This window comes from Cryptomeria japonica, unplaced genomic scaffold (assembly GCF_030272615.1).
Source record: "Cryptomeria japonica unplaced genomic scaffold, Sugi_1.0 HiC_scaffold_478, whole genome shotgun sequence".
Lineage (NCBI taxonomy): Eukaryota > Viridiplantae > Streptophyta > Pinopsida > Cupressales > Cupressaceae > Cryptomeria > Cryptomeria japonica.
The window spans coordinates 70,001-87,500 of record NW_026729298.1 but is presented as its reverse complement, the minus strand read 5'-3'; the positions used below and the strand labels follow the sequence as shown (position 1 = coordinate 87,500).

Here is a 17,500-nt window from a genome sequence, read left to right as displayed (position 1 = left end):
CCTTGGTGTGCAGACCTTGGTTGGGTTGCGCGCCCTGGTGCGCACCAAGGAGCGCTCTGAAGTGTGCTCCAAGGTGCGGCGTGCACGAAGTCGGAGCCCGGTTTGCCCCGGGTGTGCACCTCGGGTGCGCACCTCGCGTGCACCTTCGCTGCGGTGGGCACCTTGGCTGGGTTGCGCGCCTTGGTGGGCACCATGTAGTGCACGAAGTCGGAGCCCGGATTGCCCCGGGCGCGCACCTCCGCCAGGGTGGGCACCTTGGTGCGCACAACTTGCCTGGGCTGCGCACCAGGAAGGGCTCAAGATGGCACCCGCGTTCCGTTTTTTTCACTATCTTTCAGAACGGAAATTTTAAAATCTCGTTTTTTTTTGCCTTTTCTGGAAATTAGTGAAGGCAGCGCATCAAAGGTGCGCAACGCTGGTGCGAACCTGGGAGCGCTCCGATGTGTGCTCCAAGGTGCGGCGTGCACGAAGTCGGACCCCGGTTTGCCCCGGGTGCGCACCTCGCGTGCACCTTGGTGCGCACACCTTGGCTGGGTTGCGCGCCCTGGTGGGCACCATGGTGCGCACCAAGGAGCGCTCCGAAGTGTGCTCCAAGGTGCGGCGTGCACGAAGTCGGAGCCCGGTTTGCCCCGGGTGCGCACCTCGCGTGCACCTTCGCCGCGGTGGGCACCATGGCGTGCACGAAGTCGGAGCCCGGTTTGCCCCGGGTGCGCACCTCGCGTGCACCTTCGCCGGGGTGGGCACCTTGGTGTGCAGACCTTGGCTGGGTTGCGCGCCCTGGTGGGCACCATGGTGCGCACCAAGGAGCGCTCCGAAGTGTGCTCCAAGGTGCGGCCTGCACGAAGTCGGAGCCCGGTTTGCCCCGGGTGTGCACCTCGGGTGGGCACCTTGGTGCGCATGCCTTGCCTGGGCTGCGCACCAGGGCGGGCTCAAGATGGCACCCGCGTTCCTTTTTTTTCACTATCTTTCAAAACGGAAATTTTAAAATCTCATTTTTTTTTGCCTTTTTCTGGAAATTAGTGAAGGCAGCGCATCAAAGGTGCGCACCTCGCTGCCCACCACGGTGCGCAACGCCGGTGGGCACCCGGGAGTGCTTCGAAGTGTGCTCCAAGGTGCTGCGTGCACGTTGTCGGAGCCCGGTTTGCCCCGGGTGCGCACCTCGCGTGCACCTTCGTCGGGGTGGGCACCTTGGCTGGGTTTGCCCCGGCTGCGCTCCGAAGCGGGGTTATTGGAGCGCCGCCTCTTTTTTTGTCGGAGCGTTTGGTGGGGTTTCTCGCATTGGCTCTTCCGAGGCCCGGTTGCCACCCTGGCGCGCACGAAGTCGGAAGTAGGGTTAATTGCCCGGGTGCGCACCTTTGCCAGGGTGGGCACCTTACCTGGGCTGCGCACCAGGGCGGGCTCAAGATGGCACGCGCGTTCCGTTTTTTTCACTATCTTTCAAAACGGAAATTTTAAAATCTCCTTTTTTTTTTGCCTTTTCTGGAAATTAGTGAAGGCAGCGCATCAAAGGTGCGCACCTCGCTGCCCACCTTGGTGTGCTCTGAGGTGCGCACCCGGGAGCGCTACGAAGTGTGCTCCAAGGTGCGGCGTGCACGTTGTCGGAGCCCGGTTTGCCCCGGGTGCGCACCTCGCCTGCACCTTGGCCGGGGTGGGCACCTTGGCTGGGTTTGCCCAGGGTGCGCTCCGAAGCGGGGTTACTGGAGCGCCCCCTCTTTTTTTGTCAGAGCGTTTGGTGGGGTTTCTCGCATTGGCTCTTCCCAGGCCCGGTTGTTGGGTGCGCTCCCACCCTGGCGCGCGCGAAGTTGGAAGTTGGGTTAATTGCCCGGGCGCGCACCTTCGCCAGGGTGGGCACCTTGGTGCGCACACCTTGGCTGGGCTGCGCACCAGGGCGGGCTCAAGATGGCACCAGCATTCCCTTTTTCTCACTATCTTTCAAAACGGAAATTTTAAAATCTCGTTTTTTTTTTGCCTTTTATGGAAATTAGTGAAGGCATCGCATCAAAGGTGCGCACCTCGCTGCCCACCTTGGTGTGCTCCGAGGTGCCCACCACGGTGCGCAACGCCGGTGCGAACCCGGGAGCGCCCCGATGTGTGCTCCAAGGTGCGGCGTGCACGAAGTCGGACCCCGGTTTGCCCCGGGTGCGCACCTCGCGTGCACCTTGGTGCGCACACCTTGGCTGGGTTGCGCGGCCTGGTGGGCACCATGGTGCGCACCAAGGAGCGCTCCGAAGTGTGCTCCAAGGTGCGGCGTGCACGAAGTCGGAGCCCGGTTTGCCCCGGGTACGCACCTCGCGTGCACCTTCGCCGGGGTGGGCACCTCGGCTGGGTTGCGCGCCCTGGTGCGCACCAAGGAGCGCTCCGAAGTGTGCTCCAAGGTGCGGCGTGCACGAAGTCGGAGCCCGGTTTGCCCCGGGTGCGCACCTTCGCCGCGGTGCGCACCATGGCGTGCACGAAGTCGGAGCCCGGTTTGCCCCGGGTGCGCACCTCGCGTGCACCTTCGGCGGGGTTGCGCGCCCTGGTGGGCACCATGGTGCGCACCAAGGAGCGCTCTGAAGTGTGCTCCAAGGTGCGGCGTGCACGAAGTCGGAGCCCGGTTTGCCCCGGGTGCGCACCTCGCGTGCACCTTCGGCGGGGTTGCGCGCCCTGGTGGGCACCATGGTGCGCACCAAGGAGCGCTCCGAAGTGTGCTCCAAGGTGCGGCGTGCACGAAGTCGGAGCCCGGTTTGCCCCGGGTGCGCACCTCGCGTGCACCTTCGCCGCGGTGGGCACCATGGCGTGCACGAAGTCGGAGCCCGGTTTGCCCCGGGTGCGCACCTCGCGTGCACCTTCGCCGGGGTGGGCACCTCGGCTGGGTTGCGCGCCCTGGTGCGCACCAAGGAGCGCTCCGAAGTGTGCTCCAAGGTGCGGCGTGCACGAAGTCGGAGCCCGGTTTGCCCCGGGTGCGCACCTCGCGTGCACCTTCGCCAGGGTGGGCACCTCGGTGCGCACACCTTCTCAATGTTTTCTTGCCTTTTCTGGAAATTGGTGAAGGCAGCGCATCAAAGGTGCGCACCTCGGTGTGCTCCGAGGTGCGAACCCGAGAGCGCTCCGAGGTGCCCACGAAGTCGAAAGTCGGGTTAATTGCATTGTTTTCCCCGGGTGCGCTCCGAGGTGCGCAACATCGGCGCGCACCAAGGAGGGCTCCGAAGTGTGCTCCAAGGTGCGCACGATGGCGTGCACCTCTGGTGCGCACGATTCGGAGCTCGGTTTGACCGGGGTGCGCACACCTTGGCTGGGTTGCGCACCTTTTGTGCGCTCCAAGGTGCGCACGAAGTCGGAGCTCGGTTTGCCCCGGGTGCGCACCTTCGCCAGGGTGCGCACCTTGATGCGCACGCCTTGGCTGGGCTGCGCACCTTGGTGGGCGCCATGGTGCGCACCTTTCGTGCGCTCCAAGGTGCGCACGAAGTCGGAGCTCGGTTTGCCCCGGGTGCGCACCTTGGTGGGCGCCATGGTGCACTCCGAGGTGCCCAAGATTGGTGCGCACCAAGGAGCGCTCCGAAGTGCGCTCCAAGGTGCGCGCGAAGTCGAAAGTTGGGTTAATTGTCCGGTTTGCCTCGGGTGCGCACCTTGCGTGCACCTTCGCCAGGGTGGGCTGGGCTGCGCACACCTTGGCACCCGCGTTTCCTTCATTTTAAATTTTTTTTTTTTACAATCTCTCAAGTGGGAAATTCTATAATCTCAACTTTTTTTGCCTTTTCAGGAAACTTTTGAATGGAGCGCATCATTGGTGCGCTCCGAAGTGTGCTCCAAAGCTCTCTCCAGCTGCGTGCACCTGCCTCGGCCGCGCACCCGGCCCCGCCCAGCTTCGCTCACCTGTCCCGGGCGTCTGGTGCGGAACCTTAGAGTAAGAAACATCACCGTGCACCTTGGCCAACGTGCGCGACTCGACCGAGCGCGCACTGGCCGAGGTGCACACCGATTTCACCTGGGTGCGCGCGCAGCACCTCGGGCGCACCGGGGTGCGCGCACAACGCCCGGGTTGCACCGTGGCCTGTGTGCTCGGGGCGCCTCGGGTGCGCGCTCGGTGTCGCCCCCGCGCGCGCGGTAGTGCGGGCAGCGCACCCCGGCCCGGCCCGGCCCCGACGAGAACGCAAACGGGCAAAAGGTTTATTCAAATAGCATTGCGACGCCCGGCGAAAAACTAAAAAAGGGTGCAACACCGGGACTTCCCGGGAGGTCACCCATCCCAGTACTACTCCGGCCCAAGCGCGCTTAACTGCGGAGTTCTGATGGGATCCGGTGCACTAACGCTGGTATGATCGCACCCGTTATGAGCTTGTCGCAGTGTGTACTTAGCAAACCGCGACCCACGTGCGAATCCACCCCGGCCACCCACCCCCGTCGAGGTGCACACCCTCCCTCGCGAAGTGCGCCCCGTTCGCCAAGTGTGAGCCCTGCCCGGGTGCGCGCACCTTGCTAGGGCGTCGGGTGTGCACCCGGCCCGGCCTACGTGCGTGCACCTGGAGGGGGCGTCGTGTGCGTGCAGTGTCCCGTCTGCAACGCGGTGCCCACACACCACCTCGGGCGCAACGACCTGCGCTCACATGTGGGCCGAGTGCACCTTGGTGCATGTTCGGGGCGCCTCGGGTGCACGCTCGATCTTGCCCCGGTGCACCAAGGCGCTCGGTTTGCCCCGGGTGCGCACTTGGTGCAAGGTGGGCACCCAAAATAGGGATCAAGCACCAAAACACAAGTTTCGGGATGCAAAATGGGACCCAAGGACCACAAATGCGTTCCAAGACCCATGATGGGTCCACGAGAACAAAAATGTGTTCCGAGACTTAATAAACAAATATTGGGTTTTAGGAGAAGAAACATGCTCTGATGCCCAAAACGAGAATCGACCCCGAAAAGGCCACAGGCCAAAAGTGGGATGCGAGACAAAAAAAAATGGGACCCGAGGACCAAAATTGGGTTCCCAGGTCGAAGACAGGGCAACCGGACAAGAAACGACCTCTAAGGCTCGAAATGAGTCCCGACGACTAAAACTTGACAAGAAGCACCCATCAGGCACCCAACTCGACACCCATGGGATGCCGACCCACCCGGGCTTCCACCTAGCACACCTTGGCACCCACCCACCCTCGCACCCAACCTCGCACCCAACTTAGCACCTTTGAACCCACATTGGCACTCACCCTGACCCTGGCACCTTGGAACCCACATTGGCACTCACCTTGACCCTGGCACCCACCTTTGCACTCACCTTGGGACCCACCCTGGCTCCCACCTCGGCACCCACCCAGACACCCACCTTGGTTCCTTGGCACCCACCTTGGATCCTTGGCACCCACCCCGACACCCACCTTGGCACGCAACTTGGCTACTTGCCACCCACCTTGGCTCCTTGACGCCCACCCCGACAACCACCCCGTGACCTACCCTGGCTAGGGTTGGTGCACACCCACCCTGGTGCCCACCTTGGCACCCACCCTATGACCCACCTTGGCACGCACCTTAGTACCCACCCCGTTACCCACCCTAGGACCCACCCCGTGACCCACCTTGGCCAGGGTGGGTGCACCCACCCTGGTGCCCACCTTGGCACCCACCCATCCTAGCACCCAGCCTGTGACCGGGCTTGGAACCCAACCTTGCACCCGCACCCGTCTTGGCCAGTGTGGGTGCGCACCCATCCTGGCACCCACGTTGTGACACACCCTTTAACCCACGCACCCTAGCACCCACGTTGGCACCCACCTTGGAACCCAACCTAGCAACTTGGCACCCACCCCGTGACCCACCTTGGCATCCACCATAGCAGTCGCCGACTTGGCACCCACCTCGGCACCCACCTTGACACTTGTGGACCCACCTTGCCACTCACCCTAGCATCGACCCATCCTAGCACCCACCCTGGCACCTTTGCACCCTAGCACTCACCCATCCTAGCACCTAACCTGTGACCCACCTTGACACTCACCCTCGCACCCACCTTGGAACCCAACCTAGCACCCACCCACCCTGACACCAACCCTAGCACCTACCCACCCTTGCACCCACCCTGTGACCCATCTTGGCACCCACCCATCCTACCACTCAACCTATCACCCACCTTCTCACCCACCTTGGCATCCACCTTAGCACCCACCCACACTGGCACCTTGGCACCCACCTCGGGCAAGGTGGGTGCACACCCACCCTGGCACCCAATTTAGAACCCACCGAGCATGTTACCCACCTTGGCACCCACATTGCAGCCCACCCTAGTACCCACCCTATGACCCACATTGGCATCCACACCCTAGCACCCAGGCACCTCGACACCCGCCTTGACACCCACCCTAGCACTGAACCTGTGACCCACCTTGGAACTCACCCTAGAACCCACCCACCCTGTGAACCACCTTGGCATCCACCTTAGCACCCACCCACCTTGGCACCCACTCTAGCACTCACCCATCCTAACACCCAACTTGTTACCCACCTTGGCACCCGCCCTCGCGTCCACCTTGAAACCCACCCTAGCACCCACCCACGCAGGAGCCCACCTTGGCACCCAACCTAACACCCACGCATCCTGGCACCCAACTTGTGACCCACCTTGGAACCCACCCTAGTACCCACCTTTGAACCCACTATATCACCAACCCACCTTGGCACCCACCCTATGACCCTCTTTGGAATCCACCCTAGCACGCACCCACCCTGGCACCCACCATGGAGCGCACCCTAGCACCCACCCACCTCGGCACGCACCTCAACACCCACCTTGGTGTGCGCACTGCGCCAACCTCTCAAAGACCCTATGTGGTGCGCTCCAAAGTGTACACCTTTGGTGCGCTCCAAGGTGCGCACCTTTGGTGCACACCGAGGTGCACACCAAAGTGTGCACCGAGGTGAGCACCAAAGTGCACTCCAGGGTGCACACCAAGGCGTGCACCTTTGGTGCGGTCAATGCAAACGAATTCGGAAGTTGGGGTCGATGTCCTAATCGCTGCTGCAGACTACACGTATGAGAATCGGACAAATAGCTTTATATAGGGGAGGTGTTGCGTTTGATGGGTCGACTCCCCTGGTTGTGTGCACTGCACCAACTTCAAAGACCCTGTCTTGTTTAAGAAGTCAAAAGTTGGGGTGGATGTCCTAATCATTGCTGCAGTCTACGCATGTATGAGAATCAGACAAATAGCTTATATAGGGGAGGTGTTGCATTCGGTGGGTTGACTCCCCTGGTTGTGCGCACTGCGCCAACCTCAAAGACCCCGCATAGCAGAAGAAGTCGGAAGTCGGATTTTGGTGAGCACCAAGGCGTGCACCTTTGGTGCGGTCAACGCAGACGAATTCAGAAGTTGGGGTGGATGTCCTAATCGTTGTTGCAGGCTACACATGTATGAGAATCAGACAAATAGCTTATATAGGGGAGGTGTTGGGTTTGATGGGTCAACTCCCTTGGTTGTGCGCATTACGCCAACCTCAAAGACCTTGTTTTCGTTAAGAAGTCAAAAGTTGGGGTCAATGTCCTAATGGCTCCTGCAGGCTACACATGTATGAGAATCGGACAAATAGCTTATATAGGGGAGGTGTTGGGTTTGATGGGTCGACTCCCCTGGTTGTGCGCATTACGTCAACCTCAAAGACCTTGTTTTCGTTAAGAAGTCAAAAGTTGGGGTCGATGTCCTAATTGCTCCTGTAGACTACACATGTATGAGAATCAGACAAATAGCTTATATAGGGGAGGTGTTGGGTTTGATGGGTTGACTCCCCTAGTTGTTCGCATTACACCAACCTCAAAGACCTTGTTTTCGTTTAGAAGCCGAAAGTTGGGGTCGATGTCCTAATTGCTCCTGCAGGCTACGCATGTATGAGAATCAGACAAATAGCTTATATAGGGGAGGTGTTGGGTTTGATGGGTCGACTCCCCTGGTTGTGCGCATTGCGCCAACCTCAAAGACCCTGCATTGCGGATGAAGTCGAAAGTCAGAGTTTGGTGTGCTACAAGGTGTGGTCGAAGGTGCTCACCTAGGTGTGCACCTTTGGAGCACAGGAAAAGTGCCCTCCAAAAGTGCGCACCTTTGGAGTGCACAAAAGTGCCCTCCAAAAGTGCGCACCTTTGGAGCGCAGAAAAGTGCCCTCCAAAAAGTGCCCTCCAAAAGTGCGCACCTTTGGAGCGCAGAAAAGTGCCCTCCAAAAGTGCGCACCTTTGGAGCGCAGAAAAGTGCCCTCCAAAAAGTGCCCTCCAAAAGTGCGCACCTTTGGAGCGCAGAAAAGTGCCCTCCAAAAGTGCGCACCTTTGGAGCGCAGAAAAGTGCCCTCCAAAAAGTGCCCTCCAAAAGTGCGCACCTTTGGAGCGCAGAAAAGTGCCCTCCAAAAAGTGCCCTCCAAAAGTGCGCACCTTTGGAGCGCAGAAAAGTGCCCTCCAAAAAGTGCCCTCCAAAAGTGCGCACCTTTGGAGCGCAGAAAAGTGCCCTCCAAAAAGTGCCCTCCAAAAGTGCGCACCTTTGGAGCGCAGAAAAGTGCCCTCCAAAAAGTGCCCTCCAAAAGTGCGCACCTTTGGAGCGCAGAAAAGTGCCCTCCAAAAGTGCGCACCTTTGGAGCGCACAAAAGTGCCCTCCAAAAGTGCGCACTTTTGGTGCGCACCAAGGCGCTGGTTCGGTCGTTGCAGGCGAGTTCGGAAGTTGGGGTCGATGTCCTGAGCGGAGGTGCAAACTACACAGGTGTCGGAATCGGACAAATAGCTTATATAGGGGAGGTGTATGCTTCGATGGGTCGACTCCCCAGGTTGAGCGCACCGCGCCAACCTCAAAGACCCTACGGTATGGATGAAGTCGGAAGTTGGGTCCGATGACCAATTCGATTAGTAGGTATGCTCATGAGGTCGGAATTTGGGTCCGATGACCTGCCATGTGCAGGAAGGCGAATGTTGACACTGTGCGTTGCAAGGTGCACACCAAGGCGCTGGTGCGGTCTTTTTAGTCGAGTTCGGAAGTTGGGGTCGATGTCCTGATCGGAGGTGCAAGCTACACAGGTGTGGGAATCGGACAAATAGCTTATATAGGGGAGGTGTATGCTTCGTTGGGTCGACTCCCCGGGTTGAGCGCACCGCGCCAACCTCAAAGACCCTACGGTATGGATGAAGTCGGAAGTTGGGTCCGATGACCGATTCGATATGTAGGCATACTCGCGAGGTCGGAATTTGGGTCCGATGACCTGCCACGTGCAGGAAGGCGAATGTTGGCACTGTGCGTTGCAAGGTGCGCACCAAGGCGCTGGTTCGGTCGTTGGAGGCGAGTTCGGAAGTTGGGGTCGATGTCTTGATCGGAGGTGCAAACTACACAGGTGTGGGAATCGGACAAATAGCTTATATAGGGGAGGTGTATGCTTCGTTGGGTCGACTCCCCGGGTTGAGCGCACCGCGCCAACCTCAAAGACCCTACGGTATGGATGAAGTCGGAAGTTGGGTCCGATGACCGATTCGATATGTAGGCATACTCGCGAGGTCGGAATTTGGGTCCGATGACCTGCCATGTGCAGGAAGGCGAATGTTGGGACTGTGCGTCGCAAGGTGCGCACCAAGGCGCTGGTGCCGTCGTTGCAGTCGAGTTCGGAAGTTGGGGTCGATGTCCTGGTCAGAGGTGCAAACTACACAGGTGTGGGAATCGGACAAATAGCTTATATAGGGGAGGTGTATGCTTCGATGGGTCGACTCCCTGGGTTGAGCGCACCGCGCCAACCTCAAAGACCCTACAGTATGGATGAAGTCGGAAGTTGGGTCCGATGACCGATTCGATACGTAGGCATATTGGCGAGGTCTGAATTTGTGTCCGATGACCTGCCATGCGCAGGAAGGCGGAATTTGGGTCCGATGACCGAGTTGATGGCGTGCCATGCGCAGAAAGGCGGAATTTGGGTCCGATGACCGAGTTGATGTTGATGGCCCGCCATGCACAGGAAGGCGGAATTTGGGTCCGATGACCGATTTGAAGGCGTGCCATACGCAAAAAGGCGGAGTTTGGGTCCGATGACCGAGTTGATATTGATGGCCCGCCATGCGCAGGAAGGCGGAATTTGGGTCCGATGACCTGACATACGCATGGAGTCCGACTCGGGGGCCGATGTTCGATTCGATGACTTGCATTGTGGGTAAAGTCGGAAGTTGTGGTCTTTGACCCGATTCGATGACCAGACTTCGGCTGCTTGAGAATCGGACAAATAACTTATATAGGGGAGGTAGTGTTCTCGAGCATCCTCCCCCCGTGCCCGTTTATGTCGATTGATGCTGGTGCTCGACTGGTTGGAGCGCTCGGATGCAAAAATCTTGCACCAGGATTTATCGATTGTGATGGACACGGCAAGTCTCCTGATTGCTATGCAGGAGCTCATCGTGAATCTCTATGCGGCCTTGGTATGGACTCGACCTGCGGAATGGTTCGGCAATGGTAGTCGCTCCAACACGTCCTTGCAATGGCCACAGAGGTGATTCGACTAGAGCTCCAGTCTAGCTTTTGGGTTGCTTGGCGGACTGGTATAGCCGCGATCGAGTTCCGGCCATGAACGTTTTAGATAGCTCTTGGGCTTTCTGGGACGGAAGTCGGAAGTTTGGGCTGTTGTCCGATTTGATGACCATTCTTCGGATGTGTGAGAATCGGACAAATAACTTATATAGGGGACTGTGTTGTCTCACGCAGCCCCCTCCGTGCCCCTCTATCTCGACCGATGTTGGTGCTTGAAAGGGTTGGGATCGCTCGGATTTATAAACGTGCACCACCATTTGTCGAGTGTGAGGGACGCGGCAGGTCTCCTAAATGCTATGCGGGCGCTCTCTGAGAATCTCTATCCGGCCTCGACACAGACTAGTCTTGCTGAATGGTTTGGCACTGGTAGTCGATCCAACACGTCGTTGTTGTGGCCGCCTAGGCGATTCGATTCGAGCCCCCGTCTAGCTTTTGGGTTGCTTGGCGGATTTTGCCCTATCCGCAAGTGAGCTCGGTCCCTAAACGTTCGAGAAACCCGATTGCTATGCGCCGACTCTCTTTCTTGCGAGCCTCCATCTAGCTTTTGGGTCTCTACGGAACGGAAGTCGGAATCTGGGACCGTTGTTTGATTCGACGAGGCAGACTACGGTTGTGCGAGAATCGGACAAATAACTTATATAGGGGAGGTGTTGACTGGAGCATTCTCCCCCGTGCCCCTCTAACTCGACCAATGCTGGCGCTCGAACGGTGGTAGCGCTCGGATTTTCATTGAGCGCCAGCATTGGTCGATTTAGAGGGGCATGCGAGATTCCCGAATGCTATGCGAGGGCTCTAACGGAAATGTCTATTGGTTTCGGTATGGATGCAATTGCGAGTGGTTCGGCAAAGGTAGTCGTTCCGATGCGTCCATGTCGTGGCCAAATCGATAATTCGATTTGAGCCCTCGTATAGCATTTGGGTCTCTCGATGTGATTCCGCATTCCAGTCCCTTTGGGCACTGCTTGAGCCGCATCCCAGGGGGTTCCCTTCCCAATAATCTGCCTCGCAACCCGATTGCTATGCGGTGAGGCTCCTCGGCCGCCTCGGAACTATCTGTGTATCAGACGCATCGCGGGATAAGGGGTTGGCAACGGTAGTCGCCCCAAGCGCGTCCGATGCTTGGACCATTCCGAGGCGGCCCTGAAGCCTCTTCCGTCTAGCCGTTGGGTCCTTCTCGCCGCATCCCTCGCCTCGCACCCCGATTGCTATGCGGTGAGGCTCCTCGGCCGCCTCGGAACTATCTGTGTATCGGACGCGTCGCGGGATAAGGGGTTGTCACTGGTAGTCGCCCCAAGCGCGTCCGATGCTTGGACCATTCCGAGGCGGCCCTGAAGCCTCTTCCGTCTAGCCGTTGGGTCCTTCTCGCCGCATCCCTCGCCTCGCACCCCGATTGCTATGCGGTGAGGCTCCTCGGCCGCCTCGGAACTATCTGTGTATCGGACGCGTCGCGGGATAAGGGGTTGTCATTGGTAGTCGCCCCAAGCGCGTCCGATGCTTGGACCATTCCGAGGCGGCCCTGAAGCCTCTTCCGTCTAGCCGTTGGGTCCTTCTCGCCGCATCCCTCGCCTCGCACCCCGATTGCTATGCGGTGAGGCTCCTCGGCCGCCTCGGAACTATCTGTGTATCGGACGCGTCGCGGGATAAGGGGTTGTCACTGGTAGTCGCCCCAAGCGCGTCCGATGCTTGGACCATTCCGAGGCGGCCCTGAAGCCTCTTCCGTCTAGCCGTTGGGTCCTTCTCGCCGCATCCCTCGCCTCGCACCCCGATTGCTATGCGGTGAGGCTCCTCGGCCGCCTCGGAACTATCTGTGTATCGGACGCGTCGCGGGATAAGGGGTTGTCACTGGTAGTCGCCCCAAGCGCGTTCGATGCTTGGACCATTCCGAGGCGGCCCTGAAGCCTCTTCCGTCTAGCCGTTGGGTCCTTCTCGCCGCATCCCTCGCCTCGCACCCCGATTGCTATGCGGTGAGGCTCCTCGGCCGCCTTGGAACTATCTGTGTATCGGACGCGTCGCGGGATAAGGGGTTGTCACTGGTAGTCGCCCCAAGCGCGTCCGATGCTTAGACCATTCCGAGGCGGACCCGAAGCCTCTTCCGTCTAGCCGTTGGGTCCTTCTCGCCGCATCCTTCGCCTCGCACCCCGATTGCTATGCGGTGAGGCTCCTCGGCCACCTCGGAACTATCTGTGTATCGGACGCGTCGCGGGATAAGGGGTTGTCACTGGTAGTCGCCCCAAGCGCGTCCGATGCTTGGACCATTCCGAGGCGGACCCGAAGCCTCTTCCGTCTAGCCGTTGGGTCCTTCTCGCCGCATCCCTCGCCTCGCACCCCGATTGCTATGCGGTGAGGCTCCTCGGCCGCCTTGGAACTATCTGTGTATCGGACGCGTCGCGGGATAAGGGGTTGTCACTGGTAGTCGCCCCAAGCGCGTCCGATGCTTGGACCATTCCGAGGCGGACCCGAAGCCTCTTCCGTCTAGCCGTTGGGTCCTTCTCGCCGCATCCCTCGCCTCGCACCCCGATTGCTATGCGGTGAGGCTCCTCGGCCGCCTTGGAACTATCTGTGTATCGGACGCGTCGCGGGATAAGGGGTTGTCACTGGTAGTCGCCCCAAGCGCGTCCGATGCTTGGACCATTCCGAGGCGGACCCGAAGCCTCTTCCGTCTAGCCGTTGGGTCCTTCTCGCCGCATCCCTCGCCTCGCACCCCGATTGCTATGCGGTGAGGCTCCTCGGCCGCCTTGGAACTATCTGTGTATCGGACGCGTCGCGGGATAAGGGGTTGTCACTGGTAGTCGCCCCAAGCGCGTCCGATGCTTGGACCATTCCGAGGCGGCCCCGAAGCCTCTTCCGTGTAGCCGTTGGGTCCTTCTCGCCGCATCCCTCGCCTCGCACCCCGATTGCTATGCGGTGAGGCTCCTCGGCCGCCTTGGAACTATCTGTGTATCGGACGCGTCGCGGGATAAGGGGTTGTCACTGGTAGTCGCCCCAAGCGCGTCCGATGCTTGGACCATTCCGAGGCGGCCCCGAAGCCTCTTCCGTGTAGCCGTTGGGTCCTTCTCGCCGCATCCCTCGCCTCGCACCCCGATTGCTATGCGGTGAGGCTCCTCGGCCGCCTTGGAACTATCTGTGTATCGGACGCGTCGCGGGATAAGGGGTTGTCACTGGTAGTCGCCCCAAGCGCGTCCGATGCTTGGACCATTCCGAGGCGGACCTGAAGCCTCTTCCCTCTAGCCGTTGGGGCTTTCTCGCCGCATCCCTCGCCTCGCACCCTGATTGCTATGCTGTGAGGCTCCTCGGCCGCCTTGGAACTATCTGTGTATCGGACGCATCGCGGGATAAGGGGTTGGCAGTGGTAGTCGCCCCAAGCGCATCCGATGCTTGGACCATTCCGAGGCGGCCCTGCAGCCTCTTCCGTCTAGCCGTTGGGGCCATCTCGCCGCATCCCCCACCTCGCACCACGATTGCTATGCGGTGAGGCTCCTTGGCCGCCTCGGAACTATCTGTGTATCGGACGCATCGCGGGATAAGGGGTTGTCACTGGTAGTCGCCCCAAGCGCGTCCGATGCTTGGACTATTCCGAGGCGGCCCTGCAGCCTCTTCCGTCTAGCCGTTGGGGCCATCTCGCTGCATCCCCCACCTCCTCGGCCGCCTCGGAACTATCTGTGTATCGGACGCATCGCGGGATAAGGGGTTGGCAGTGGTAGTCGCCCCAAGCGCGTCCGATGCTTGGACTATTCCGAGGCAGCCCTGCAGCCTCTTCCGTCTAGCCTTTGGGGCCATCTCGCCGCATCCCTCGCCTCGCACCCCGATTGCTATGCGGTGAGGCTCCTCGGCCGCCTGGGAACTATCTTCGTATCGGACGCATCGCGGGATAAGGGGTTGTCACTGGTAGTCGCCCCAAGCGCGTCCGATGCTTGGACTATTCCGAGGCGGCCCTGTGGCCTCTTCCGTCTAGCCGTTGGGGCCATCTCGCCGCATCCCCCACCTCGCACCCCGATTGCTATGCGGTGAGGCTCTTCGGCCGCCTTGGAACTATCTTCGTATCGGACGCATTGCGGGATAAGGGGTTGTCACTGGTAGTGGCCCCAAGCGCGTCCGATGCTTGGACTATTCCGAGGCGGCCCTGCAGCCTCTTCCGTCTAGCCGTTGGGGCCATCTCGCCGCATCCCCCACCTCGCACCCCGATTGCTATGCGGTGAGGCTCCTCGGCCGCCTTGGAACTATCTTCGTATCGGACGCATCGCGGGATAAGGGGTTGTCACTGGTAGTCGCCCCAAGCGCGTCCGATGCTTGGACTATTCCGACGCGGCCCTGTGGCCTCTTCCGTCTAGCCGTTGGGGCCATCTCGCCGCATCCCCCACCTCGCACCCCGATTGCTATGCGGTGAGGCTCCTCGGCCGCCTTGGAACCATCTTCGTATCGGACGCATCGCGGGATAGGGGGCTGTCACTGGTAGTCGCCCCAAGCGTGTCCGATGCTTGGACCATTCCTAGGCGGCCCTGAAGCCTCTTCCGTCTAGCCGTTGGGGCCTTCCCGCCCCATCCCTCGCCTCGCACCCCCGATTGCTATGCGGTGAGGCTCCTCGGCCGCCTTGGAACCATCTGTGTATCGGACGCATCGCGGGATAAGGGGTTGGCACTGGCAGTCGCCCCAAGCGCGTCCGATGCTTGGACCATTCCGAGGTGGCCCTGAAGCCTCTTCCGTCTAGCCGTTGGGGCCTTCCCGCCCCATCCCTCGCCTCGCACCCCGATTGATATGCGGTGAGGCTCCTCGGCCGCCTTGGAACTATCTGTGTATCGGACGCATCGCGGGATAAGGGGTTGGCACTGGTAGTCGTCCCAATCGCATCCGATGCTTGGACCATTCCGAGGCGGCCCTGCAGCCTCTTCCGTTTAGCCGTCGGGGCCTTCCCGCCGCATCCCTCGCCTCGCATCCCGATTCCTATGCGGTGAGTCTTCTCGGCCGCCGCGGAACTATACCTGTTATTGCTACTGCATCCTTCGGCTGGTAACCTCCTCTGCCGCCTTGGAACGTTCTCTTTGTCGGACGCGTCGCGGGATAAGGGGTTGGCACTGGTAGTCGCCCCAAGCGCGCCCGATGCATAGACCGCTCCGAGTCGACCTTGCTTTCAGCCTCTCACATGCATAGACCTCTCTGAGTCGACCCTGCAGCCTCTCACGTTTAGCCTTTGGAATCTCGCCTCACAACATGATTGCTATCCTTGATGCATCCCTTGCCTCGAGCCCTGATTGCTTTCTTGGCTGCATCCCTCCTCTCCTCACAGCCCGGTTGTCATCACTGCTTCATCCGTCGCTTCATGCATTCTGGCTGCTGGGCCCTTCCCACCGCACACCTCGATTGCTATCTCTTCTGCATCACACACCCCGATTGCTATCTCTGCTACATCCCTCGGCTCTCACTTCTGCATCCTTCGCCTCACACCTCGATTGCTATCAATGCTGCATCCGTAACCTCACACCCCGATTGCTATGCGGGGAGGCTCCTTGGCCGCCTTGGAAATTTCTGTGTGTCGGACGCACCGCGGGATAAGGGGTTGGCACTGGTAGTCGCCCCAAGTGCGCCCGATTCTTAGACCGCTTCGAGGTGACCTCGTAGCCTCTTTCGTCCAGGCTTCCTGCCTTCAACGCCCTTTTTACACCTCGATTGCTATGCGCGGGCTCGTTGGCGTCTATCACCTCTCTGCGAAGAGTGGCACGATGATTGTTGGGGTAAATCGTAGCAGTCCGATCTCTGGCCTTGGGCCATTGTGAGGGCTGATCGATTTCCTGTGCGCATCTCGTGTTCGCCCAGTAACAGACTCGACGACTTGTAATCGGTCTTGTTCCCGATTGTTCCTGGAGGTAGTCTTCGGAACTCTTGGATTTGACCTGTCACTCGAACTGTCCTCTTCCGAGGATGCTTGTGTGTGTGTGCTTGTGCCATTTCCTTGGCGGTATTAACGAGATATTAAAGAGCGGAGTGAGCGCCTCGCCCAGCTATGTTTGGGGCTCTCACTCCCTTACCCGGTGTGCGACCGCTTTGCACGTAGGTTGCGGAGCATCGCGACTCTTTCGATGTTTGGCGGTTGTCTTCCGGTGATGCGTTGGTCCCGAAGTGCACGTTACTAGCATTTCTGCCATTGTTCTCGATCTTTGGCACGTTCCTTCGTTGCAATTGGATATATATCTCCGTTTATACGCGCAGGCTTCTCCCGCCTATTCAGCGCTGTCCCACTCTCAGCACTCTCGTGGTCTCCTTGGCTTCTCTCTCCCGTGAGCGAGCTCTCTTCTCGAGTCTTTTCCATGTCCCATGGAGGTTGCCTTGCGAAATTCGGGCACACAAACGTGACCGGATAAGAGCGGAATTGCCTATGAGGAGAAGCTCACCTTAGGGAGCAGCAATGCCGAGTGTTTCGACAGAGGGTAGAGGGGGCGTTGTTTGGGCGGTTGCACAAAAGAGTGCTACGTTTGCACTGAAGGTTGCTTCTTCGTCTCCGACGAACTCTTCGAGGCAAAAAAGCTTGTTTACGGGGTCGAGGTGGGACTGTTCGTGCGAGTTGCGCCACCAAAAGTGCGTAGGGGGCATATACCTGGGAAATGGATGTCTCTGAGTGGCCTTACTCGGTCGCGTGCACGGTGCATTCTCTAACGGCAGGACTGTCGCGAGCATGTGCGGTTCGGATGTTTTCGGGTAAAGGGTTCCGTACGGGATGTTCTTCCCAGGCTCCTGTGAACCGAGACTCTGCATCGTCATGCTCCGGCTCCCGTGGGTGCTTCATGCCTCGTCGAGCTGTTTGTCGTGGACGATTAAGGCCGAGGCCTTCCTTCGAGAGGGGAATTGTTCAGGCTGGTCGAGGCGGGATTGTTCGTGCGGGGTGCACCACCAAAAGTGCGTAGGGGGCATATGCCTGGGAAATGGATGTCTCTGAGTGGCCTTACTCGGTCGCGTGCACGGTGCACAGTCTCACGGCATGACTGTCGCGAGCATCGACGGTGCGGTGGTTTTCGGGT

The 17,500-nt window shown here is 59.6% G+C and overlaps 1 non-coding gene across 1 annotated transcript; it reads right to left on the bottom strand.

Moving 5' to 3' along the window:
* Window positions 1-4,187: 4,187 nt before the first annotated feature.
* LOC131871882 (5S ribosomal RNA) lies at window positions 4,188-4,306 on the bottom strand. The gene has a single exon (XR_009370074.1). It is a non-coding gene; the product is annotated as a 5S ribosomal RNA (ribosomal RNA).
* Window positions 4,307-17,500: the final 13,194 nt, after the last annotated feature.